This window comes from Camelus bactrianus, chromosome 1 (assembly GCF_048773025.1).
Source record: "Camelus bactrianus isolate YW-2024 breed Bactrian camel chromosome 1, ASM4877302v1, whole genome shotgun sequence".
NCBI lineage: Eukaryota > Metazoa > Chordata > Mammalia > Artiodactyla > Camelidae > Camelus > Camelus bactrianus.
The window spans coordinates 100,823,595-100,850,446 of NC_133539.1; the positions used below are offsets into that span (position 1 = coordinate 100,823,595).

Genomic DNA, 26,852 nt, shown 5'->3' on the forward strand with positions numbered 1-26,852 from the left:
TGCCACCTGCTAAAAATAACAGAACATGATGTATCTATGAATCCTCTGTTTGCCCCTCTTTATTCTGTCTGCCTTCCTACCTCCTACAGTTCCTGAATTTTGTGTTTATTATTCTCTTGCTTTAAAAAACATAGTGTTACATGTATCAATGTATCCCTAACACTATACCAATTATTTGCCTCCTTTATAAACTTTATAGAAGTGGAATTGTACTTTAAGTATTATTAGCTGATATGTTTTTCTTTTTGCTCAATAGTGTATTTTTGTTATTAATGGATGAGGTTCTAATCTAAGTTACATTGTTGTATCCCATTATGAACTCTACCACATTTTATTTACCCATTTCTCTGTCGATGGAAGATTGGGTTATTTCAAATGTTAGTCCTTCCAAATGGTGCTGCTGTGAACACTGTTGCAATTTTCTGTAGGGTGGACAACCAGGAATGGAGTTTCTGGGCCATATCACATTCAAATCTTTAGATTTACTAAATAATGCAAAATTTATTTCCATTGGGGTTATATAAATAAATTCATCCACTAGCAGTTTGTGAGTACTTTTTCATGACATTGTAATTCTTGGTATCTAATAAGTACAGAATTTTTATCTCATGATTCTAACTTATTTTCCCCTGCTTACTAATTCTCTGAAATATCTCAACTTGAAAAAAATCACTATTGGGTTATTATTATTATTATTGTTACTGAACTCACGCATTTAAAAAATATTTTAAACATCCACCCATTGCCTGAGTTCTATGTGTTGTCAACATCTTTCTTTTATGGCTTATCTTTTTACTTCTTTATGATACTCTCTTGTTCAGCAAAAGTTCTTCATTCTAATGTGTTAAGTTTCTTTATCATTTGCATTATTTGTCACTTGTTTAAGAAATTTATACTAAGTTTTACTCTTTCTATATTTCTGTCTCTGTCTATCTCTCTCATGTTCATGGTTTGGAGGCATTTCATTTTCTAGTTCATCCAACTGACTTTCTTGTTATCATCTTGGGAACTACTTTATGTGAGAATCACTAACCAAACTTCACATCGTCCAGAGTCTTAATGCCTTATCTGGTGCCTGCCCTTCTGCTGGTGGATTAAGATCAAAGCCTTGAGCCACAGGGAATTAGTGGCTTCTGTTCCTGCTTAGCTCACCAAAGTTATGCTTTCTCATCAGTTTTAAATGATTTAAGAAAACCCATACTCAGCATTTTTAATTGTAGGGTACCTAGAAATTGTCTTAGGTCTACATTTCTGGAAATAAGAATTCTTTTACTAATTTTTAAAAAAAAATATTCAGAAATAATTCATTTGGTACAGTGTTCATGGATGAAGAAAACTGCATTATCTGTGTATACAAGTTTCTTTTTTTTTTTCAAAATTATTTTCTCACGGTAATGTTATTGGGTAACTCAGTCAAAATGCTTGCCATTGCCCTATTCCGTTCATTTATTTCGTAGTGACAGGTAAGCTCTGTACTTTATGACCACAGCCCTGTCCCTACCATAGTTACTAACATTTTCCTCAAAAATAGCTGGTACATCAGCTGATTTTCACATTATAATGTGGTCCACTGTAAAATCTTCACATCAGAGAAGCATGAGCGTTATTGAGGCCAATTAGAGAGACTCTATCTTGGACTTGAACTGGGCAATGTGAAATCAGTCAGTTGTCAGGAATGCAGATGGTAAAGAATTCAGGGAACACGATTGTGAGCATAATGGTCTACAATGGAAGTGAGACAGCTAGAAAAAAAAAAAAAGCCAAGAGATTAGAAAAAGTTAAACAGAGAAGACAGTGAATTGATTAATTGCCTCAGAAAACATAGTAGATATACAGAGCAGAGAGTGGCAAATCACTAGAGAGAATAAATATTTCTTAATTTCTGCTCTTAGAGGTTTGCTAAAGATAACATATTTCCTGAAGTGTCCCTGTAAGCTGAGAGGACACTCATGTCCTGTGCTTGGAAACATGGCTCCTATGAGTATAAAGCAGTGCTGTCTGTGATAAAAGATCAGTCCTTTATTATTCCAGTTTGTCATAGATTGATGCCTTAATAAATTACAATAAAAATAAAGCAGTTGAAAAATTAAATTAAAAAAAAGACAAAATTTAAGTCCATATCTTCAAAATTAGATTTAGTAGAAAAGGCACTGCCCTTTCAAGGGGCCTATAAAAGTCTAACTGCTCACTCTCAATTTCTGAACTCATCTCACTGACAGGTAGCATTGCCAGGACAGGCACCGTCCGTGGACCACACTCAGAACAGCATGGTTGATGGACTTCATCTGCTCTCTCGCTGTGCTTCTACCTCTGCACAGGTAGGGAGAGGAGGGGTGTTTCAACGTCTTTGCCTCCAGCTTCACCACTTCCCATGTGAGATTGTCACTCTGTCTTCCTTTTTATCAAGCTTCATTACATAAACCCAAGGGAAGGGGAGAGGGTGATCAAGACACAGACCCTCATAGTCATTAATTAGCTTTTTCTATTCTTTTGTGTTGAGTTGGTATTCCTTGAAGTTTAAAAGCTCTGGGAGTCATACCTTGTGTCCTAGGAGGCCTAAGCAACTTACCTGTTTTCTCTCTTTCTGCTCTTTTTCCATCTCGTTACTACAGTGGTTCCAGTAAACTAGTTCAGAGTCAAATCTCCAGAACCTGCCATGTTTATTTCATGGGAAGGGGAGGAGGAACTCATGTAGGGCGAAATTCCACATGGAGAGATTGAATCTCATGATTTGGGCAGCTAGTATGAACAGGAATGGCTGGGATCAACTATTACAATTAAGAAAGTATATTTTGGGTTCAAGACCTCATACTCGGAAAGCATCTGATCTTAGTTAACTGTAATAAACTAAAGGTTTATTTCTGCTTCTCTCTGAATTCACATTTAAATGTGGAGAGGGAGAGCTTTGTGTAGAAGATCCCTTGAGAAGAGGCTTTCTCGGAATTAAAAAAAAAAAAAAAAAAAAAAAGTCTGACCTCTTCAGATTTGTTTTCGTACCGGGTGCTGAGTGAGGATTGTTGTGCTTCTTCAGGGCAAGTCAGGGCTTGCTGTTTCTGGAATAGAGGTGTGGGAAGATGTGAGGCTGTTTTTAGTGGATTAATAAAACTAAACCAAGCCCTAAGAATTTAAGGATCCAGGGAAAGTTAAGAATTGGATAAAGCACACTGCAACAGTTACCATTTCATCTTAAGGCACTGAAGGAGTAAGATCGGGGAGGGCCAAAGCAGAAGCGTTGGGCTGGCAAGCCTTTGATTTTTTTTTGCAAGGTTGTGAAAAATAGCTGGCAAAATTAATGTCTTGGTAGGAAATTTCTCTCGATAGAGATTAAATTCATAGCTAATGGAAAAGAAGATTGGCAACAAAAGATTGACATCTGAGTAAGGTTAAACCCAAACTATAATTTTCTTTTTACTTTCATTTCCCCTGTCTTATTTGGATCTTCTTTAGTCTCCCTATTCTTAAATCTCTTCCATGGCCCATGGAAATGACAAAAATTATGGGGAAATAACAAAAATCCTTCTCCTGGAAAATGTGATGTCTGCATGGTTGTGTTTAGTTTTAGATATTGTGCATATAGTGATAAGAGCTGTTGCTGTGATCCGTTTGTTCTTGTATACTCTTGTGAAGTTGGACGTGTGGAAAGGTTGAGTAGTTTTATAGACTGAATTGTGTCCCATCAAACTTCATTTATTATATTCCCAAACCTCTGGACCTCAGAACATGACTGTGTTTGGAGATAGGACCTTTAAAGGGGTAATTAAGGCAAAATAAAGTCATATGGGTGGGCCCAAATTCCGTATGGCTGGTGTCCTTATAAAAAGAGATTAGGACACAGGCACATGTATGGGGAGGACCATGAGAAATACAGGGAGAAGGTGGCCATCTACAAACCAAGGAGAAAGGCCAGGAAGAAACAAAACTTGCCAAGACCTTGCCCGTGGATTTCTAGGCTCCAGGAATCTAAGAAAATAATTTCTCTTATTTAAGATACACAACCTGTGGTATTTCATGATGGCAGCTCTAGCAAGCTAATAAAGGACAGATTTAACCTGGAGATGCTTCTATACATAATTCAGTAAAATGTGCCTTGGGCTTCACTGCTGAATAACCATACTTGTACTCAGTGTTCAGAGTATTGCTCATTTTGGCTTATACAGAGCAAAATATAAAATTTTGGAGAAGAAAATGTATGTTAATTTATTGTGTCATTGAATTCTATTAAGAGATGTGACTTGATTTGGGGATTTTAATGTCTCTCTGGGAGTTCAATATTTAAAGATTCTTTTATTTGAAGTTTTGAGCATTTGTTATCTTATAAGTAGGTTTGTTGCAAAATCTCTGTGAATTATGTTGGACAACAAGGAAGTTACTTGCCTGATTGTTTATAGTTGAGTATTCAGTGGGCCGAATATATAAGAGGGTTGGTAATAAGAAGGATGGGTTCCTGTACCTTAAAGGTCAGCATTCATGTATGATGCCCACTTTCCCCATTCCTGGCTTCCATGTTTTAAACAGCAAGGTCTGCCTCTGAGAGGTAGCTTGTGTATTAGCACCTATCATTGGGTACCAAACTGCACCCACATTTAACCCCTCAAAACAGCATGTACTTATCCTTATACAGTTTCTGTGGATCCGGAAGCTGATCTTTGCTTAGCTCGGTCTCTCACAAGTCAGCTGCAGCCTGATGATTTGCTTGAGGCAGGATCTACTTCCAAGCTCATTCAGTGATTGTTGGCAGGATTCAGTTCCTTATGGGCTGTGGAACTGAGAGCCTCAGTACATCACTGGCTGTTGGATGAAGGCCACTCTCAATTCCTTGCCATGTGGATCTCTCTATAGTGCAGTTCACAACATGGCAGCTGGCTTTATTAAAGTGAGCAGAAGAGAGAGTAGGAGAGCTCCAGCAAGAAGGGAATCCCAGTCTTTTTGTAACTTAATCTTGGAAATGACATACTATCATTTTTGCCATATTCTATTTGCATTCTATTTGTTGGAAGCTAGGTTGATATGAAATGATGCCCAATTAACAGAGAAGTTCCATTTCTGCAAACCTTGGGCTCTCCTAAATTACTTGCAGAATTCCTTTTTTTTTTTTTTCAGAATCCTCCGTTTTTTTCAAAAAGAAAAAGTCTTATTCTTTTATGATTGATACATCTGAAAATTTCCTTGTTCCTCTGCATCCTCCTTGCACTCAGCAGCATAAGGCGACGTGCTGGTTTGAGTCTTCTGGACATGCAACCTACATGGAAATAAGATCTGTCACTTAATAACCGTAGCATCCCCTACTGGCAACCTTACTTTCACCTGATCCTGTTTTCACTGTTAGGAGTAACCCTTTGCATGGTTATGACTTGTACTGAAGCTCTTTCTAGTGCAAAGATGTCATTTTGTCTTCTTGTTTTAATTCTTGTTAATGTGTTTGTTTGAAGGAGAAAATTGGGTTGCTGCAAAGAAAATGTTAACCTCTGTGATCTCTAAACATAAATAGAATGGTACATTTTCCAGCATTAACCTAAATGTGTTTGCCAGAAAAATCCAAATCAACTTAACTAATCCATCCTTCCCTCCTTTTTATTTATTCATTCATTTCTTGTAACAAATCCTGGAAGTCCTCAAATCCTCTTTATTGAATAAATGAAAACAAATAAGATTAAAAAAAAGATACCTTTATGAAATAAGAAATAAAAATGATAGATTTGTCTCCTTCCTCCCTGTTTAACATGACCATAAATATGGTACCTGTGAGAAAAATAATTCATAATCATCAGGAGATATTAATATGTTTCAAGTAAGGTACACCTAAGGCAGAGTTATGTTCCTTTTAAGACAGCTCTGTTTCTCTAGCCATTCTTGTTACAATAGTGTTTCTTTTTCTTTTCTTGGCTTTTCTTTCTGTTCTGCCTTGAAAGACTGGGAAATGACCATAATAGCTGTTTTCCTTGGGCAGTGAGCAGTGAGTGAATGTTGAGCTCCCTGTGGACTAAGCATTTTGATGCAAATTTCCTCAGAAAAAGAAACAGAGCTGCTGATTGCTACAGAACCACTATACCTCGGAGTGGGGAATGCGTCACTGCTCTCTTATCCTGGGGCTGAGTATTAACTACACTATTGAACAGCAAGTGCTTATCATCCCTACCATTCAGACCACATAAATCTCCAGGAAGAGACAATGTCCCTCCAGGGAGCATAGCTAGCCCACAAACGTCAAAAAAAAAAAAAAAAAAATCAAACTATATTTAGTCCATAGAACTGCAAAAGCTAAGGTAATTGCAACTATTAGAAAAATATTTTATTACCATCATCAAAGCAATTGATTTTCAAGAAAGCTTTGTTTTTTGGGTAAATTTTACATTTTACAAAAAATGATTTTGAGTATATAAATGGAAACATTGTATAATTCTGTGTATATATTTCACTTACTTTTTTTCTTATTGCATTACCAAATTATTCTTGGGTACCTACTAGATGTATGGAAAACTCTTGAGATGGACCGGAAAGAAGTGTGAAACTGGGTTCTACTCTCTAAGATTACGGTTTCCTGCAACCTTTGTAGTTGTTCTTAACAGCAAGAGGCTCTGAAGGATCAAGGAGAAAGATTAAGTTCTTCAGTTTCCAGTTCTCACAGTGGAGTAATGGAAATAATAAGTTTTGAGAATCAGACAGAATTGTTACTTTTATTATTAAAAAATTATTTTAAAAATTCACCCAGTCTTCCAGATGTCATCACAACCTGCATGTCCCACACCACTTTTTCATGACCTTGTCATATATTGATCTCTGTGCAGTAGTAGAATTTTGGTTTTGCATCAGAGTAAAATAAACCCATTACATCTGGAACATAAAAAATGTTCTATTTTAGTGCATTTATTTTTAACTGATATTTTATTGAAATAGAATAAAATATGCACAGTAATACTCTATCAGTATAAAATTAGAGAATTTAAATGAACTTATCTTGTGCTCAGACCATAACCCTATTCCCAGAAGCAACATTTATTTTAACATTTTTATTTGGCTATTATTTTAGAACAGGTCATCACAGATACAAATATTTACACCAGAATATGCCGCTCCAAAATATGCCTCTTTGGCATGTGAACTATTTTGAGCTAAAGGCAGTTGAGAAGCAGCAGATGCAAGAAAACCTCTAACATTGGGGCAAAGATTTTCCTTTTGCCCATGAAATCCATTTGTACAGATGTCTTCTTCTTGTACCAAGAAAGGGAGGACTCAACAGCTCTTATCAATGGGGAAGGCACTGACTTAAATCTGTGTAACAAACTTTACTAAAAAAACCTTGTTTACCACACTTTTCCTGGGCACCTTCGAAACACTTGCCTCTTCTACCCAGAAGCCCCAGACCCCTTTTCCTTTGTTTAACACAAGACAGTATGTAAGTCCAAGTTCTCACCACGCATTTTGGTTGTTCATCAGTGAGTGCTCTCAAATGCACATGTTAATAAACTGCTGTTTACTTTTCTCCTGTTCATCTGTCTTTTGCCTGTGTAATTTGCAGAGCCCAAACTGGAGAACCTAAGATGAGTAGAAGAGAGAGACATTTTCACCCCTCTACAATATAAAGGACCAGTATGTAAGAATATTTACACAAGTGAGTGTAAGCTAATTCATTCTTATGCACATTATGCTTTTTTTTTTTTGGTGGGGACAGGTATCAGGTTTATTTGTTTGTTTATATATTTATTTATTTAATGGAGGTACTGGGGATTGAACCTGGGACCTGGTGCGTGCTAAGCATGCGCTCTACCACTGAGCTATACCCTCCCACTGCACATTATGCTTTTATTTAAAAATATATATGAACTATTTTCCTTATCAATACATGTAGGTCTTTCTCATGTTTTTCTCCCAATTGCATAGATCTATCATACTTTTTAAAACAATTCTTTTGTAGAATTTGAGGTTGTTTCATGGTTTTGCTATTATATAAAATATTGAAATGAGTATTTTAAACATAAATCTTTCTAGATTTCAATTATGTCTTTTGTATGACAAATTAGTAGAATTTGTCAAATAATAGAATCTGGACTGAGCTATGAAGTTATTTTATTTGAAAAGGCTATTGCAATAGAGGGAAGGGGGCTATTTCAATGGTGGAGAGGATATTGCAGTAGGGAGGCATTTGTGACCAGAAGGTCTATGAGTGTCTCAAAGTTTAGACAGAAAGGGCTTTCTTTGTTAAGGAGGAACAGATCAAGCTAGAAAGAATTGGCCGTTGGGGAGTGGGATGAGGAGGAGGAGTCAAGAGAAAGATGATTGGGGAAGGTCTTTTCCTGAGATCAGTGGATTCACAGGAAAGGCCATTAAGAGGGATGGTTTTATATCCCAGTACTTGACATTCAGAGATGATTCAAGGCCCAAGATGATTCAAGGTTCAAAGATGATTCAAAGTCCAAGGGCTGTGGGAAGGGGGGAAGCCTGACTAAAGTATGCAGGTAAGTAGATATTTTGTCCAGATTGATCAATGAGAATCAGTAATTCAGCTAATCATTTATGTAACCAAATAAATGGGAATTTGGAGGGTCCTTGTCTGCCTTGTCTTGTCTAAGTCACATGGGGAAGGGTGTTACTTGCAGTAAGCCAATTCCCAGAATGCAAAAGGCTGGGAAGGTTTCTTACACTTCAGTATTTTCCGGGAGCACAAGGCTCTCATAAAGTTCAACACTGTCAAATTGTTGGTGTCAGGATATGTGTCTTTAAATTCTGATTGCTTGCTTGTTTGCTTGTTTTAATTTTGGCGATGTTCTTCCTTGGCATTTCTTCCATATGACCTTCATTCACTGCTTCATTTAGCTCTTTAATGTCTCGGACTATGCTCATCATTTCTTCAGTTAGATTTTAGTGTCATTAAGAGCAAAGATTGGCTTTTGTTATTTCTCTTTATCTTCCATTGTATTCTCATTTACTGAATAATTATTTAACAAGTATGCATGTACATATATAGATACAGAGAACAGATAGATGTGCAAATATGCGTAAGAGAACAGAAAGCATTTAAATGCCTCTTCAGAACAGGATTTAAACTTGCTCTAGAACATGTTTCTCAGCTGGGATTTTATTGAATTCTGGAGTTCCATGATTTATTACTACTAGTTCAGTGAAAGAACATGAGTGAAAAAGCAAAACAAAAACAAATACGCAAAACCTTATTTTTTGGAACTTCACAACCTACACAATGCCTGCATGGCCATGTGGTGGTAGCCAGTGATTAAGCAGCCTTCTTAGCTATTTCTTTAGAAATCCTTCAGTCCTTCCTGTGTGGCAGTGAGTGGTAGGCTGGAATTCATTGGATTGAGTTCTCATTTATTGCTGCGAGATAAGACAAGCCATTGACAATTTTTTTTTTTTAAGTATAGTTGGTTTACAATGTTGTGTTTATTTCTGGTGTACAGGATAGGGATTCAATTATACATATGTATATTCCTTTTTATATTTGTTTTTATTATAGGTTTTATAAGGTATTAAATATAGTTCCCTGGCCTACACAGGACCTTGTTGTTTATCTGTTTTATATATAGTAGTTAGTATCTGAAAATTCTGAACTCCCAGTTTTCCATGTCTGTGAGTCTGTTTTGTAAGTAAGTTCATTTGTGTCTTTTTTTAGATTCAACATATGAGTGATATCATATGGTATTTTTCTTTCTCTTTCTGGCTTACTTCACTTAGTATGATGATCTCCAGGCCCATCCATGTTGCTGAAAATGGTATTACTTTATTCTTTTTTATGGCTGAGTAGTATTCCATTGTATAAATATACCACATCTTCTTTATTCACTCATCTGTCAGTAGACATTTAGGCTGCTTCCCTGTCTTGGCTGTTGTAAATAGTGCTGCTGTGAACATTGGGGTGCGTGTCTCCAACTCGAAAAGATACAAGCTATTGACAATTGCTGAAAGTACTAGTCTTCGGTTGATAGGGAGGAATAGAAGCTGATAACATCAGCCTGATTTACTTCCTTGGGTAGCTAAGTGACTCAAGGGAATAACAGACTCAACTAGGATAATAGAAAATCAGAGGGAAATGTCCAGTTCTAAAAAAGACACTTTTACTTATGTAGACTCTGCTTCTTCCCACATGCTTTGGTACTGCAAACATTGCAAAGTATGGATGGAGTAGGTTAGAAATAAATTATATTATGAATATTTATGTGCTTTTCAATATTTTCATTTTGCTATTATTATACCCTCTGTTTATTAGTGTTATTGTTTTACAAACCTGTCTGACGATCCAATGTGACCATTTTTGGAAAAAAAAAGGGTGAGATGAAAGAGGAGGCTTCTATGCCTAGAACTGTTAACAATTCTGATAAGGTGTTTGATGAAAAATTACAATGTTTTGAGTCAATTTACTTAGCATAACAAAGACACAATACAACCGTCTTCACACTGACAGGTACTTACCCATGGTACTGATAGACCAAATTGTCCAATTCCATTGTGCATGATCAGTGCAAGACAATTCACAAATACAGCAATGGCTCCAGCAAAACTGAAAAGTCACTTACAAAAATTACAGTCATTTGACAAGTAATAATGCTGACTGTATTAAGTTAACTATTGGAATGTCAAAATAGAAGTTGAACTTCTGTTTAAAAACTTAAAATCATTGAAAAAGAGTTATTTAGTAGCAGAACTTACGGTCCAGAAGAGAAAAATTACACAGATGGCAAGGACCTAATAATGCCAGCGTACTGTGTTAGAGTGAGTAAAATACTCAGAGAATTTCCGTACAAGAACTGATTCAACTCCACTCTCAAACAGCTCCAGACGTTAACATATCCATGACATGTCAAAGAGAGCTTTTCTATCCAGGTTGATGAGTCAACCAATTTTCCCTAGTCAATGGTATGCCGTGGTGTGTGTAAGATTTGCTAGCGATGGTGAAATGCAAGAAATGTTTGCCTTCTGCAAAGAGCTGCCTGGAAAAGCAAAGGCTTAATGTTTTGCCTTCCTATCTGGAAACCAAAAGGCTGGTTTTTGGGAGCTGTGTTGGTAGCTGTGCTAATGTGTCTCATCCATGTTTGGCTCTATGAAAAGTTTGCTTCTCTTGTAACAGGAAACATTTCTGACATTGTCACAATGAACTGCTTTCTTCACTGATATATGCTGGTGTCAAAAATTCTTAAAGATGAAAGGAAAACATTCTAGTCACTGCTACAAAAGTGATTACCATTAGTTTAAAAGAACTACTACATTCACTCAAAAATGTTTAAAATTTGTGGGAAAACTTGAACAAGGACCACATACATCTTCTGTTTCGTCCAGAGGCAGTGGATGAGTTCTCAACAGGGAATTCTGAGCCAAAAGGTGAGTTGTAGGGGTGCTTTCAAGAGAGTAGAAAAACAGCGATTGCTTAAGGCTTTGAAGATAATGAATGGTTACAGAGAAAGCCTACTTGTCAGAAATTTTCCTCACACGAACCAGTTGCAAGACTCAAGAAAATGTGAGCCTTCCTTTCGAAATTCTCAATGTCTTCTCAATTTAAGTGAGAAGTCTCTTGGCTTTAAAAGAAAGCAGAATCTTTGGGAAAATCACATTGTAAAAGAAAATCTTGAAATGTCTCCACTGCTGAGCCAGAGAGTAAGAGAGACTATTAAGACTTATCAAAAATCTCCTGAAAGAACTCAGATCAAAATTAAATAGTACGTTTTTCTCCCTTTTCACACAAGTGTGTGATTGGGTAGGTGGTCTTTTCTCTGAATTTTCTGTTAAACTTGGGAATTTGGCTTTGGGGAGAAAAAAGTAGAACTTTATGAGCTGTAGTCTGATCATGGACTCAAGATGACATTTATTCTATTCTTTCCTTAGAAAAATTCAGGATTATATAAAAGACAAGTGTCCTGTCATTCACTACTTGGTGTACTTAGCATATATTTTGCTGTCATTTTCAAGTTCTTCCATGTACCAGCGAGTGCTTCCATGTTTAACAAGCCTCAAGAACATGGAAAGAATCTTCTCATTTCAGTTGAAAATATCTCCATGCTTATCTTAGATTCAATCCAGAATTGAGTGCTGGTGCTTCAAAATACAAGCTACATTCTCACATTAAAGAAGAAAATTCCATTGTTTATTTTTAGTTTGACTATACTTTTGTATACATAAGCCTGTAAAAAAAGAGTAAGAAACCAACACACACGAACAATAATTTTGCAACTGCTAAGCCTGTATCAATGCCTTATTTTTTCTTTCAGAAAAAAGTGTCTTTCACTCATAGAATTGTATCATATGCTCTGTGTGTGCTATATATATATATATTTACATATATATGTATATAAATGATATATACTTACATATATAATGTTTATATCTGTATAAAAATATATGTAATGTTTGTATATATACATATATACATGCATACACATATACTATATACAAAAACACACATAATATATATATATTTGGCTTATGGGGTTTATAGCTTTATTATTTAATGTTGCTATTAAAATTCTCATCTTTAATTAAAATCAATTTAAATTTTTTATTTAAATTAAGTGTACCACGCTTAGAGAAATCAGTTTAGAGAAATTAAGTGTAATTTCGGCTTACCAGAGCTATTAACAGGTATTTATTATGTTTGTATTATGGGTTTTAAAATTATAAGAAAGAATAAGATACATTCCAAGAAAACATGCTAAACTTAAGTACCTATTTGTTAAAGGAAAGTTAATAAAAAGTCACTTTTAGTTTTAAGTGGGGAGTAGGAACCTTTGCAGATACCACATATCAAATACCATCCTCATTTTCCAGCATCTTGTAGAGTAGAAATTTGTGATAAGGCTTTTAGATCTTCTTATCTCTTATCAGGAGGTTGGATTTATATTTCATGCCCTTGAACAATGAAGAGCTAGTGACAACAGCATAGTGATGCAGTGTGCTTTTTTTCAGACTAGATCATAAAATGCAGTATTTTTTTCTGCCTGATTGTCTTGATACACTCATTGTTTACACTTAGTCATTATGCCATGAGGAAGCCCAAGCAGTCTGGAAAGGAATCTAGATGGAAAGGAATATTGGCCCAAGCCTCACATCCCTGACTAAGTAGCCAGCTGTCTGCCAGCACCTACTTGCTGTTCCTACCAAGCTTTGCCCAATTGCCTATTTGTAAGCAAACAAAGGAGTGTTGTTATTTTAAGCCATTAAGATTTGAGTGCAGTAAGTTTCACAGAAATAAATAAATGGAACAGATTGGGGTACTGGGAGTGGAATATTGCCATGACACAAATCTAAGAAAATGGCATTAGCTTTGTAACTATGGTAGGTGATGCCCAAGAGAATTTCTAGTAAATTATTAATAAAAGCCTAATGGGAATTTGATGCAATGTTTGCAGTGAGGGCTTAAAGTAAAGTAAGGAAACTGTTGCTGAAGTCTTAAAGAAAAAGGACTTTTCTTATATAGTGGTAGCAAGTTTGGTGACACTGTCACCTGTAGTAGGGTAGACTGTGGAAAATGTACTTAGTGAACTCAATGATGTAGGTAAGAAAAACCTGAGGTGGAATATTAGAGTGCTGGTTTGCTTCTTATGCTTATAGCTGTCCAGAGGAAAATGCAAGAGGAGAGAAATGAGATTTTTTTTTTAAACTGTTAAATTTTTAGGGAAAAATTTCAAGGAAATAAAATGAACTAGGACTTCATGGTTTTGAAATGAAATCAGAAGACTGTTTTTCATTCCCAGATGCCTCAGATAGAACACTATTCCAAAATTAAGAAATGGCTTCCAGGTAAAAAATCCCATACAGAGTAGACGTGTGAGATCCTAGAAAACTTCAGAAAAAAACATCTAAAGCATTGCTTTATAAACCTTTTCAGAGTCCCTCAGAAATATTTCAGGGCATGCCTAACAGAAGCTATTAAACAATAGGTCTCCTAGGAATCTTAAAGCCATTGTCCCACAGAAATTCCACATGGAGCAGAAGATATAGAAGGACTTACCTTAAAATATGGGAATAGCTTTTGTCTAATAAAGTGGATTATAAATTAATGGGCAAAATGTTTTTGAAGAAATTGTACCAGCTTGAATTGGAAATATCAAAAAAAGTACAAAATAAAAAAATGCCTTGGACTCACAAATGACTGTGGGCAGGGAGCAGGCAGAGAAAACTACCACACGACACAGATTGTTTCTTTTGGAAAGGAAGGGTGACTCAGAGAACAGAATCCGTAGTCAGAGGGTGGAGATAAGAGTTGCAGAGAAGAAGTCCCAGGCAGGAAGTCTGAGCCCTAATCAAGGAATTGACAACACACGCCTCTCTTTATTTCATAATTTTTATAGACTAATACTGCTGTGCCCTTCAAATTTCCCCCCTCTCTGAAAGAGAATGTCTGTAGCTGTTACCCTCTCCTAGTTGCCTAGCTCACCACTGGATGTGTGAGGTGGGTAAATTACTATTTCAGTTCGCAGCTCTCTAGATCAAAACGAAGAATATTCAAGAAACTATATTTGATACCATATATCACTTATATGTGATATCTAAGACATGATACAAATGAGCTTATTTACAAAACAGAAACAGACTCACAGACATAGAAAACAAAGTTATGGCTACCAAAGGGGGAAGGGGGTGGGGGAGAGATAAAATAGGAGTTTGGGATTAGCAGGTACAAACTACTGTAAATAAAATAGATAAACAAGATCCTACTGTGTAGCACAGGGAATTATATTCAATGCCCTGTAATAAACCATAATGGAAATAATATGACAATGAATATATATATATATTTCATTTTCTTATACATAACTGAATTATATATTTGTATAGTCATATATATGTGTAACTGACTCACTTATCTGTACACGAGAAACTAGCCAAACATTGTAAATCAGCTGCATTTCAATAAAAATAAATTAATATAAGAAATAAGTTTTTTTGAGAAACCTTATCCAAAATCTTCATTCATACCTGGGCCTGATGGAGATAAAAAAATTTCTGGACTTCAAGCTGATGCTGTAATGGGATGGGTCCAGGGGAAAAGGAGAACGTATTTTGCATGTGGGAGGGGACTGAAATTTTGTGGCCAGAAGAAGAACTGTAACATTGTATTTTCCAATAAACGGCTACCAAAACATCTTGCACTCCACACGCTCTTAATACAGTGTGAGTTTGATAGTTCTTCAACTGAACTCGTGGCTCCATGTCCTTCGTCCTTGTGTCGGGATGGCCTCTATACTGTGGTGAAAGTGACAATTTGTGATTTCAGAGGCTGGGTCATAAAATGTGACACTGCTTCTGCCTGCTTCTTTTGAGATATTTGCTCTGGGAATGCAATCTCCATGCTGCTAAGAAAACCAAGCAGCTCAGGGAGAGGTCCTCAGAAGGGAACTGAGATATCTGGCCCCATCTGAGTGGCCCCTGACAAACAGCACCTACTCAGTTAGTCTTTTGAGTGAGCCAACTTGTAAGTGGCTTCCCCAGCCCCAGATGAGTCACCCCACTGGATGCTTCATGGGCACAGAGAAGAACTTTACTGAACTTGCCCAATTTGTAGAATTATTCAAGGATTCATCCAAAATGAAAAAGAAAGAGAGATAAATTTGGCTCAGAAATAAAATTCCTGTTAGCTGTAAGGTGTTCATTTCTTTCTACCTTTTGGATCTGGTGACTCTTCCCAGGATTCTGATTGTGACAATTTCTTATTAAAGTGAAATTGTCTCCATCTCTTCAAGGACCCTGGATGCGATCTCTATTTACTTTAGATACAGTCCTATAAATGTAAGTGCTGAGTGAAAGTCAACAAAATAGAAATATCATTTTAAAAAAAATTAATTCTCTTAATATTTTCAGTGTACATCTGATGGTCTTGAGAAGAAACAGAACTGACTTTCTAGAGTCCTACAACTATGGATTCTTTGGTATAAATAGACATCTTAAACAATAATTAACCAAATACCTAGTTGTTCTCTGGTATAATGTACAATATTGTAAACTATTAGCACCTACTGTCTGACCTGAATTGCATACCAAATATTTGGAAGGGTGTTTTAGTAAAATGACATGAGATGAAAGTGTCAACCAATACATAGCTTAGAGCATTCCTGAAAGTAGGAGTCTACTCTGTAGTCTAAGGTCTGTTTTCTCTGAAAAAGTGAGAATGCCAGTTTTTCAGTGGAATTTGATATTGTGAGGATGCAAAAGTAATAAACAATGGAACATATTTTCAAAATTACATTAATTATGTAAGGAGACCACTGGTGCAATTGTGTATCCTTATTTTCAGTGAATATATTCAATCTCACTGAGTTAATTCAATTTTATTTCATTACAGCCAGCTGCTAAACTTTTTAGAATGTTGATTTCTTTCCAAGTGTAAAGGAAATTCTTGGCAAATCCACTGTTGCTTATTAAATTATGAAAGGTAGAAAATGAACCTTTATTGAAAATAGTCTGTAAGAACCTGTTTGCAAAATTGAGTGTAATTTCAAATTGTAACTGGAAACTCAGATTTAATGATGTTGAGGAAATAACACTTGAAGGGGTACAGAACGTGCCACCCCCAAATATGCTACTTGGCGTGATGATTATTTTGAGCTGAAAGCAATCAAGATCTAGCAGACTCAGGAAAGGCTCTTCACCTCCACCTTAACTACATAAAAGAAAGTACACATTTCTCTACTTGTGGGGGATATCTACATTTAAAGGGGAAATTTAAGTTAGAAATTTACATGTTTGTACCAGGGAGACAGCTATTCCCAGAGATCACTTTCATACCTGAAAAATTTATCTGCATGGCGGGGCAAACTTTGTTTACCATACACTTCCTCCTCTCACCTTCCATTAATAGCTTCTCCCCACAATCCCCCACCTGTAACCCCAAATCCCACCCCTTTCCTCAGCTCAGGATGGCATATCCGTCTTAAATGTCCGGTCACCTTTTGAGTCTCATGTCTCTGTGAAGCTCCTATGTGTATGTATATAATTAAGTTTTTCTTTTCCTTGTTAACCTGCTTTACATCAAACTTAATTTCAGACCAGCCACAGAACCTAGAAAAATAAAAAGGAAAAAAATTTTCTCCCCCACATACTATGCCACAAAAACCTCACTTGGGGGACACAGAAAAAAGTAACTTTTAGAATATAAGCCTCTTTCTCCTCCCCGTGGTAATGTGCGTGCAGAGAAGAATTTAGTAATAATACTTTACAGGAAAGGCTATTTCATGACTAAAAGTCAATTAGTGGGACATTATTTCTATTATGCGTTTTTGGCTTAAAATGCAGTATTTCACATTTTTGACCTGAGTATTATAAAATGTTTAATATTTAGGAAATGCCTGCTTATAACTTCAATCTTAAAACATTTAAGCTTTGCCTTTCTAATAATTGTCTTGGAATTTTAATTGATTTTATAATCAGTCTTTACTTTTTCCCTTTATTTTTGTCACAACTTGTTGACATGTTATTTATATGGTCTTATTGTTTCCAAGCTTCTCTGGGTTTATTTTTTACCTATGATTTTTAAAGGCACATCTGGCAAAATATCCCACATACGATTTTTATAAAGCAAATCGTGGAATTTCAATATATGTGATGCAAATGAAATGTACTGGTAGTTATTTTTTTCATTGTACATAGGCTAATTCTATAACTGTAAAATAATATATTTAGATTAACATGTAGAAGAGATAAGCATTTATTAGTTTATTTTTATCTCTTCTTCGTAATGACATCCTTTAACTATGTCTAACTTCCTGGCTAAAATATGAATGTCAGAACTAAATATATAAGGAAATTAAAAACGGAGTTAAAAGTATAGGTGGCAAGAAGGAGTACATGAGAATTATAATTAGTTCTTTTTATTATGTGAATCATCACAACACTAACTGTATTATATCATAGCATCATAGAGATTGCAAACTGCAGATTAACCAGTGACATAGCTCACTTTCTTCTGTAAGGAACTGGACTGCAGACTTCTCTAGGATATTTTGTGACTTTGTTTAAGAGGCAAAAACAAACAAAAAGAGTGACTAAAATATGTTTAAAAGTTAAGAAATACAGTGAACTAATAGGTCTAATTTGTACATATTTTTCATTTAATTGCCTGGGTACATAGCTTTGGATTCTGTAAAGATTTGTGATAGTTACTAGACATTTCTAGTAAAGAAAAAATATTGAGAATTGTTGAATAGCCCTCTTATTGGGTGTACACATAACAACAGTTTAGTCACACAGAATAGCCACATCAAAGACAAATTATGCTGTAAAATCTTGTTTGCCAATTTTCTCACAAGTACTGTGGAAGCAGCATTGTCCAAACACGCAGGCAACAATCGATGGTACTTTTTGTCAGGGTCCTAAGTATCATGAATAGCTTGCAACTACCCATCAGGAAGTCCTTATTGAGCTTCTGAGTGGCGCATTTGTGCGTCCTTTTGCCCAACTATTGTACAGATGTAAGGGAAGTAATAGGTTAGCCTTTTCAAAGTGTCCATGCTGGGCATTTAAAATAGATTACCTTTAATCCTCACAACAATCTCGTAAGGTAAGCATCATCATCAAAACCATTTTATGATGTAGACGCCAAAGCCTGTAAACATTGGAGAACACATCCAAAGCCACAGAGTTTGTCAGAGCCAGGATTCCAACCGTTTCTTCTCTGATTCCAAAGCCTATGCTCTTTCCCCAACATCCTACTTCTTTAAGATGATGATGATGGTAATGATGATATGAAGATATGATGATAACCGTTACAACTTTGTAAATGCTTGGTATTAACCACAGTGCTGAGCGCTTTGTATACTTTTTTTTTTCTATTATCTTACATTATCCCCTTAAGTCTCTCTGTAATAATAAAAGACTTAAAGGGTTTTCATTTAAATCCTCTATTATTATAGAGAAAAAAGACTGAGAGGTTAAGCAATTTGTCCCGAATCATGTGGCTCATAAGTGGACTAGGCAGGATTTAAGCGGTGACTCTGAGATCTCAGCTAAGGCCTTTAACATTTACACAGCATTGATTTCAAACTGAGGCTTTGAGAAGGAGCCAAGAATACATTCATACAACATAGGATCATATTTTAAAATAGGTCTCACTCCTCAAGAAGATTCTGTAGTCACTGACAAAACTATCTGGTGGCTGTGGTCTGAGTAGGAAAGGCAGTATTTTTCTCTCTTTCATTTGTTTGCTTATTTATTTAATAGTGTTTGGGCACTTGTGTCTCTTATTCTGAAGTAAGGCATTCAGGAATATCTCTGGAATTTTCTTTCTTTCTTTCTTTCTTTCTTTTTTTTTTTTTTGATCTTCTTAAAGAAGTGGTTTCTAAACTTTTTTATTAATTACTATATCAGTAAAAATTTTATTCATAAATAAATGTGCTTATCCTCTGGCATCTGCATATTTATTTGTCTATAAATTTTATATAAGCCCTATTATTTTAATATATCATGGAATTTTCTAAGAGGAATTTTCTAAAAGGGGTGGGGAGGAAAGAGGCAGTGTTCTTAAAGAAAATATGTTGGGGTTTGTTAGGAAGTAGTTCTAGAAGTAATCATTCTCTTTCAGTATACATACTACTAAAGAAATTTCTATCAAACTCCTTACAGGTATCTGTAACATCTGAAAACACTAGAACAAGATGCTAGCGGGAGCAGTGGATAAAAGGGGGAATAGGAGCTGTTGGGGGTAACTGTAGCCCTGTTGCTATGCTGTAGAGGAGAGTGCGGACGTCTTATTCCAGTGACTGCAGAATTCACACTCTGCATGTTTGTGATTGAGGTTGTGTGTGATGAATGTGGATGTACCCTGGAAATAAACCCGCAGCACACTGCAACAGTGTAGAATGCTGCAACTACAAATATTTCAAACATTAAGAAGATGGATCCTTTAATCCCAGGTGTTTTCTTTATAAGACCATGAGCCTAGCAGAAAGCAAATAGGTTGTAGAGATGAGAGGGAGAGAAATATGAACTCAGACTGGAATTTTAAAAATCTGGATGACCTTGTGCATTTACTGAATTTTGCTGTGCTTCAGCTTTTCATCTGTCCAATAGGCATAATGCTCTCTACAGTACAGTATTGTCAGGGAGGCTCCACCACAACCTAGTGCCTGACATACAGAAGATGATTAATGAATAGAGGCTATTTTTATTTTTCAAAGCATAATCTTTGCCTCTGAGATGATTAGAGTCTAACTGTAGAAAAGATTGAAATAAACACAATTGTTATTAACACTGTACAAAAATGAGACTCTTTCTTGCTCAGCTCCAAAACACAAACTACAAAACAATAGATGGCAAGTGTATCCACATTCCAAAGTGAGATTGGTCAAAGGAGGTGGTCAAAAAGTTTTGAGTTACCTTGTGCCAAATTTTTACTTGAGAGTTTAAAAGGGATGCCAGAATTTCTTGGAAGATTGGTGTCTACATGCTGTGAAACGCATCACTGTCTCTCACAGGAAAGAGGCACCCATCTTCTCCCTCTCCTCTCCTTCAATGAGACCGTATGAGAGCTTGATATTTTCCAAGTGGAATCTGGGCAGGGTGCTTCATAGACTGGTAACTGACTCACACTGAAAAATTTCTCCAAGCAAAAGTCTGGCTGTACCGCTCTGTGGTGGCTGAGAAGGAGAGAGGACAAAGTGGAGGAGGATGGACTCCCACCATTTTGCTTGACCAGGACATGTGACTTCTCTTTGTGTCACAAGAACACCCCACAAATTAACCAAGCTGAAACCATTTGGAAGAGACCTTGCCCCAGAGGGCAGCCTCCCAAAGCAAGGTAATCCAGAAGGGGAGTTGTCTGGCATACGCCTGGGCTGGGGAGAGCGGGATGTGAGTGGCTGCTTGGAGAGTGAACCACCTACATCAGGGATCTGGACAGTGATGAAGGCCATTAGAAGTCGCCAAAGAAACCACAGGTGTGCCTCCAAAAGAGACATTAGCACTTATATCTATGATTCCCAAGACATAGTCAGTTTCAAACAATCCCAAACTCAGAGGGACCCACCATCAGATCATGGCCATGCCAGTCAAGTGAGACCTTCCCTAACTGTTGTTTTCTCAGTACTCCTTCTTTAGTGGAGTCAGACACCATGACTAGCAAGACGTAAGGAGAAATATGCAAGGCAGCAAAGGGGAGACGATTGTGACAATAAACCTCATTCCTTCTCCCATCATGGGCTTCCAGGGGATGCTTGCTAAAGCAGGGGAATGGCTTTAAGTTTAGAATTTTAATGACATTGGGTTTGTATTGACTTCCTGTTGCTGCTTAACATATTACCAAAATATAGTGGCTTAACACACATTTGTTAGCTTACAGTTCTATAGGTCAGAAGTCCAAGATGGCTTAACTGGGTTCTCTGCTTAGGGTCTGATAAGGCTAAAATCAAGTTGTTGGCCAGGGGTATATTCTCATCTGGAGCTTGGATTTCTCTTCCAAGGGTATGTTTGTTATTGGCAGTTTATTTCCTTTCTGGTTGTAGGACTGAGGCACCTATTTCCTCACTGGCTGTTAACCAAGTACCTCTCTCACCTTCCTAATAACATTTATTCCTTTTCATGTCACCTTTTCCATGGTTAGATCCATCAAAGGCATGCTGAGTCTTTATCAAATTCCCAAGCTCTCTGAAGTCCTTTTCTGCCTCAGCCAGAGAAAAGTTTTTGCTTTTAAGGCCTCATGGGATTAGATAAGGTCCAACCACAAATCTCCTTATCTTAAAGTCACCTGTACCATATCACATAACACAGTCACAAGAGTGATAACTCATCATGTTCAAATGTTCTGGGAATTAATAAAGGAAATATTTAAGGGATCATTTTAGACATTCTACCCAACAGAAGATAAAACCTTTGAAGTATTGCAATGATGCCAGTTTAAAATTTGTTTTGACTCTAAGTGACCAAACAACCTTTTATTATCTGAGAGTGACCAACAAAATAATGGGCCCTGCAGAGGATTTTATTCAAGAATGAGAAAAGAATTACTTCTGCAAATTGGGGTTAAATGGGCAGTGGTGGTGCTTAGTCAGAAAAATGTTCCTTTTATATTGCTAAACTATATTGGTGCCTTTGCTTTAAACAAAATGTATAGCTTGAAATAAGCTGTGGTTTGTGGTAGAGAGAGATAACCTATGTGCAGTGATCTCCCTTCCCCCTGCCCCAGGGATGGACTAGGGAAATAAATACTGTGAGTTCATTTCTTTACAACCTAAGCTATCCTGCTGGTATTACTGCTAGGCTAGAGGGCAAGCATCTGCTGGAATCCATGAGGTCAGTGTCCCGACGCCCAGAGACATAGGGAAGATGCTGGAGAGTGGATCTGAAAGAACAAATGGAAATTATCAGCACAATAATCTATTGCAATACACTGAGCAAAAGATGATGGTGACTTGGGAAAAGATGTTGGCAGTGGAGTGGAGAGAAAGAAATTAGAAAGTTAATATTCTTTCTCTTTTCACTAAAGTTTCTTATCTTTGAAGATTCTGCTCTCAGTCTATGATATACTTCTATGTTACACTTATATCTAGACTGCCTCCCACTCATTAATTATTTTCATCTTTGGCTCATGCCCTTCTAACAGTACTCTTGTCCTAAGTCTTAGTGATTGCAATGTCCTTTTTTTTTTTTTTAACATTTTTTATTGGTTTATAATCATTTTACAATGTTGTGTCAAATTCCAGTGTAGAGCACAATTTTTCAATTATACATGAACATACATATATGCATTGTCACATTTTTTTTTCTCTGTGAGCTATCATAAAATCTTGTGTCTATTTCCCTGTGCTATACAGTATAATCTTGTTTATCTGTTCTACAATTTTGAAATCCCTTCTGTCCCTTCCCACCCTCTGCCCCCTTGGCAACCACAAGTTTGTATTCTATGTCTATGAGTCCGTTTCTGTTTTGTATTTATGCTTGTTTTTTTTTGTTTTTGTTTTTGTCTTTTAGATTCCACATATGAGCGATCTCATATGGTATTTTTCTTTCTCTTTCTGGCTTACTTCACTTAGAATGACATTCTCCAGGAGCATCCATGTTGCTGCAAATGGTGTTATGTTGTCGGTTTTTATGGCTGAGTAGTATTCCATTGTATAAATATACCACTACTTCTTTATCCAGTCACCTGTTGATGGACATTTAGGCTGTTTCCATGTCTTGGCTATTGTAAATAATGCTGCTATGAACATTGGGGTGCAGGTGTCATCCTGAAGTAGGGTTTCCTCTGGATATAAGCCCAGGAGCGGGATTCCTGGGTCATACGGTAAGTCTATTCCTAGTCTTTTGAGGAATCTCCATACTGTTTTCCACAGTGGCTGCGTCAAACTGCATTCCCACCAGCAATGTAGGAGGGTTCCCCTTTCTCCACAGCCTCTCCAGCATTTGTCATTTGTGGATTTCTGAATGATGGCCATTCTGACTGGTGTCAGGTGATACCTCATTGTAGTTTTGATTTGCATTTCTCTGATAATTAGTGATACTGAGCATTTTTTCATGTGTCTATTGACCATTTGCATGTCTTCCTTGGAGAATTGCTTGTTTAGGTCTTCTGCCCATTTTTGGATTGGGTTGTTTATTTTTTTCTTATTGAGTCGTATGGGCTGCTTATATATTCTGGAGATCAAGCCTTTCTTGGTTTCATTTGCAAAAATTTTTTTCCCATTCCGTAGGTTGTCCTTTGTTTTACTTACAGTTTCCTTTGCTGTGCAGAAGCTTGTAAGTTTCATTAGGTCCCATTTGTTTATTTTTGCTTCTATGTCTTCTAGGAGAAAATTTTTGAGATGTATGTCAGATAATGTTTTGCCTATATTTTCCTCTAGGAGGTTTATTGTATCTTGTCTTATGTTTAAGTCTTTGATCCATTTTGAGTTGATTTTTGTGTATGGTGTAAGGGAGTGTTCTAGCTTCATTGTTTTATGTGCTGCTGTCCAGTTTTCCCAACACCATTTGCTGAAGAGACTGTCTTTATTCCATTGTATATTCTTGCCTCCCTTGTAAAAGATGAGTTGACCATAAGTTTGTGGGTTCATTTCTGGGCTCTCTATTCTGTTCCATTGGTCTATATGTCTGTTTTTGTACCAATACCATGCTGTCTCGATGACTGTAGTATCTATAGTATTGTCTGAAGTCTGGGAGAGTTATTCCTCCAGCCTCTTTCTTTCTCTTCAGTCATGCTTTGGCAATTCTAGGTCTCTGATGGTTCCATATGAATTTTATTATGATTTGTTCTAGTTCTGTGAAATATGTCCTGGGTAATTGGAGAGGGATTGCATTAAATCTGTAGATTGCCTTGGGCAGTGTGACCATTTTAACAATATTGATTCTTCCAATCCAAGAGCATGGGCTATCTTTCCATTTTTTAAAGTCTTCTTTAATTTCCTTCATCAGTGGTTTACAGTTTTCTGTGTGCAATGTCCTTGTGTATGAAATTTGTAATGTTCTGATGTCATAGTTACCAGACCCTTCTCTTTCAGTATCCTCCCTTCCACATCCACTCTGTCTACTCCCATGGCCATTATCCAGACCTTGACTTTGTGAATAACTGTATCTCCTTCACAGGCTCAGTTTCAAGTACTCCACTTTCTGATTTCCACATCCTCTCATTCCATCTCCTTTCTCTAAGACCTTTCAATCCATTGATTCTACCATCTTTATCACTGCCACTTGCTTCCACTGTCAATGCCCTTCAGCCATCAGACACCAGGAATAAGCCTATAGTTGAACAAGTTGGGTTTAATGTTCCTTTTAAGGAGGAACAAAGCACATCATTGGGAGCCATCAGGTATCTGAGTGAGAGTCTGTTACAAAAGGCTGCTTCTTAGGAGTTGGGCTTATGTTAGGTGATTTTAGGAAGGGTTTAGGAAGCAGGATTGTACTATGCATTTGGATGCTGTCAGGCAGTGTGGGCATTCTGTGACGGTATCTAAATCATTCTTATCTATAAGGCAGGAAGAATGCATCGAGGCTGAAAGAATAATTGATAAGGAAGCTGCTTTCACTCATATTATTCAAGATAGGGAGATGTTTGGATATTTTTGTGGTTTGAGCAATGTCTAGGTTTTGTCTGGACTTAGAAACGATTGCCAAATGCTCTTTTTGTCTTGATCCATCATGGTCACAGTGTCCTTGTCTGACGTTAGTGTTCCGTGGAATTGTTTATGTTCAGTAAGAAAACCACAACCTAGCTGCTAGTGCCTGGCCAGCTCCCTGATGCTGGAACCTGCTTTTCTCTTCCTCACCTTGGTCTGTCGTTGCAATCACACCTCACCCCTCTGACTCCTCTGATTGCCCCCCTTCCCTGCCAGCCCCTACCAATGATTCTAGATCCACCCTAACTGGCATTCTCTATTCCTTTTAACTAGCTCTATTTCTTTTTTCCTGAATATTACTTATAATCATTTACCATATTATAAATTTAGTGTATATTTGTATGTTATCTTTCTAGTTTTAAAACAAATGATTCACACTACTTGTACCATATAATGGCAATTCCTTAGGAATAAGGTAACCAAAACCTGCAAATTCCAATAGGGTCTGTATGAACCAGTTATCAATTCTATGTGATTATGGAAAATAAAAATAAATGATTTATTACTTCAAAAGTTTTTGTGATAGTATTTGCTATTTTGACAGTTGACCTCACTGAATTAAAGATAAGCTGTTTCATAAGAGATATTAAGGGCATGTCAAAGAATAACTTAAAAGATTAAAATACAAAAAGATGAAGTCACTTGTTGGGGGTGGAGATGAGGGGAGGTGGACATAATAAATTGAAGATAAATGTAAGGATTTTCTGTGTAAGAATTGTTTTTAAAGAAGCAGTTTGACTTTTATTTCATAGCTACAGTTTGAGATTTAAGCCTTTGCCTCTCTTATATTTCCTGTAGCCTGAGGGCCAGTGTGGGAAAGAGGGTTGAGCATTGAGGGAGGTCCTGGTTTCTGCTGCTCCTTCTGCTACTCCTCCTGTAAACCAGAATTTACATGCTTTTCAAAACATTCTCCTTTCATGTTCTCTGAATATGTAGTTTCTGTTTTTTTAACTTGCCAAGTTCTAATTTTGAATTCAAATTATGATTTGAAGTTTTAAGTGTTATGCCTGAGACTTCTTCTCTTTTTTTACAAAATTGAATTTGACAGTATGAAATTGTGTTTATAACTAAGATGCATTTAATGATTGCATTAATATGGAGCAATTAGTACTGAGGCTTCTCCATCAAAACGTAAAATGTAATTATGATTATTATTTGGCAAAGTTAGATCACAGTTACTAAAGTGAATAGTTAAAATGTTAATTAAACTATAGAAAATTTGGATATAGATTGAAAATAAAACTACTTTACTTCATGTAAAATGCACTTAACATAAATTTTTCTGGTCTTTGATATTTCACTTGAACAAAAATCCTGAATTAATTTGATTAACATTTAAAAATGTATCCTTTTTTTTTCTTTAGTTGTAAAGAATGTGAATAATCTAAAATAGGTTAGGAAAGGACTGGAATCAGCACTGGACCAAATATAATTTTCACTTTGTTTTCAGTTGAATTTTGGCTTACTGGCTAACAATCTAAGCCATTGAATTTGAGAATGAAAAATCAAGATGCTTTATGGAAACCTTAAAAAATCACTAAGAGCAAACTAATAAAGTTTTGGGGTTTTTTTACATGCACTACCTCTTATCTCTTTAATTTGTGTTGAACAATATAAATAATGCCATCTGACATAATTACCAGTGTCTTAAAATCAGACAGAACTTCATTAAGGTTAGCAATCGAGTTGGGAACACTTACGTTGTGCTAGGTGATTTACATGCATATAATGTTTATAATTCAATACTTTTTATAATATGATACAATAACATTTAAATATTAAATTTTACAAATTTAATTTTTTCTGCTTGATAAATAT

The 26,852-nt window shown here is 36.3% G+C and overlaps 1 long non-coding RNA gene across 2 annotated transcripts in view; it reads left to right on the forward strand.

The window, feature by feature from the left end:
• The window catches only part of LOC141578178 (uncharacterized), a 200,164-nt gene that overhangs the window by 111,393 nt on the left and 61,919 nt on the right, over positions 1–26,852 (forward strand). For both annotated transcript variants that reach the window (XR_012508247.1, XR_012508253.1), the window contains 2 exons: positions 2,220–2,318; positions 7,517–7,609. This is a non-coding gene — a long non-coding RNA (uncharacterized LOC141578178). The remainder of the gene's footprint in view (positions 1–2,219; positions 2,319–7,516; positions 7,610–26,852) is intronic.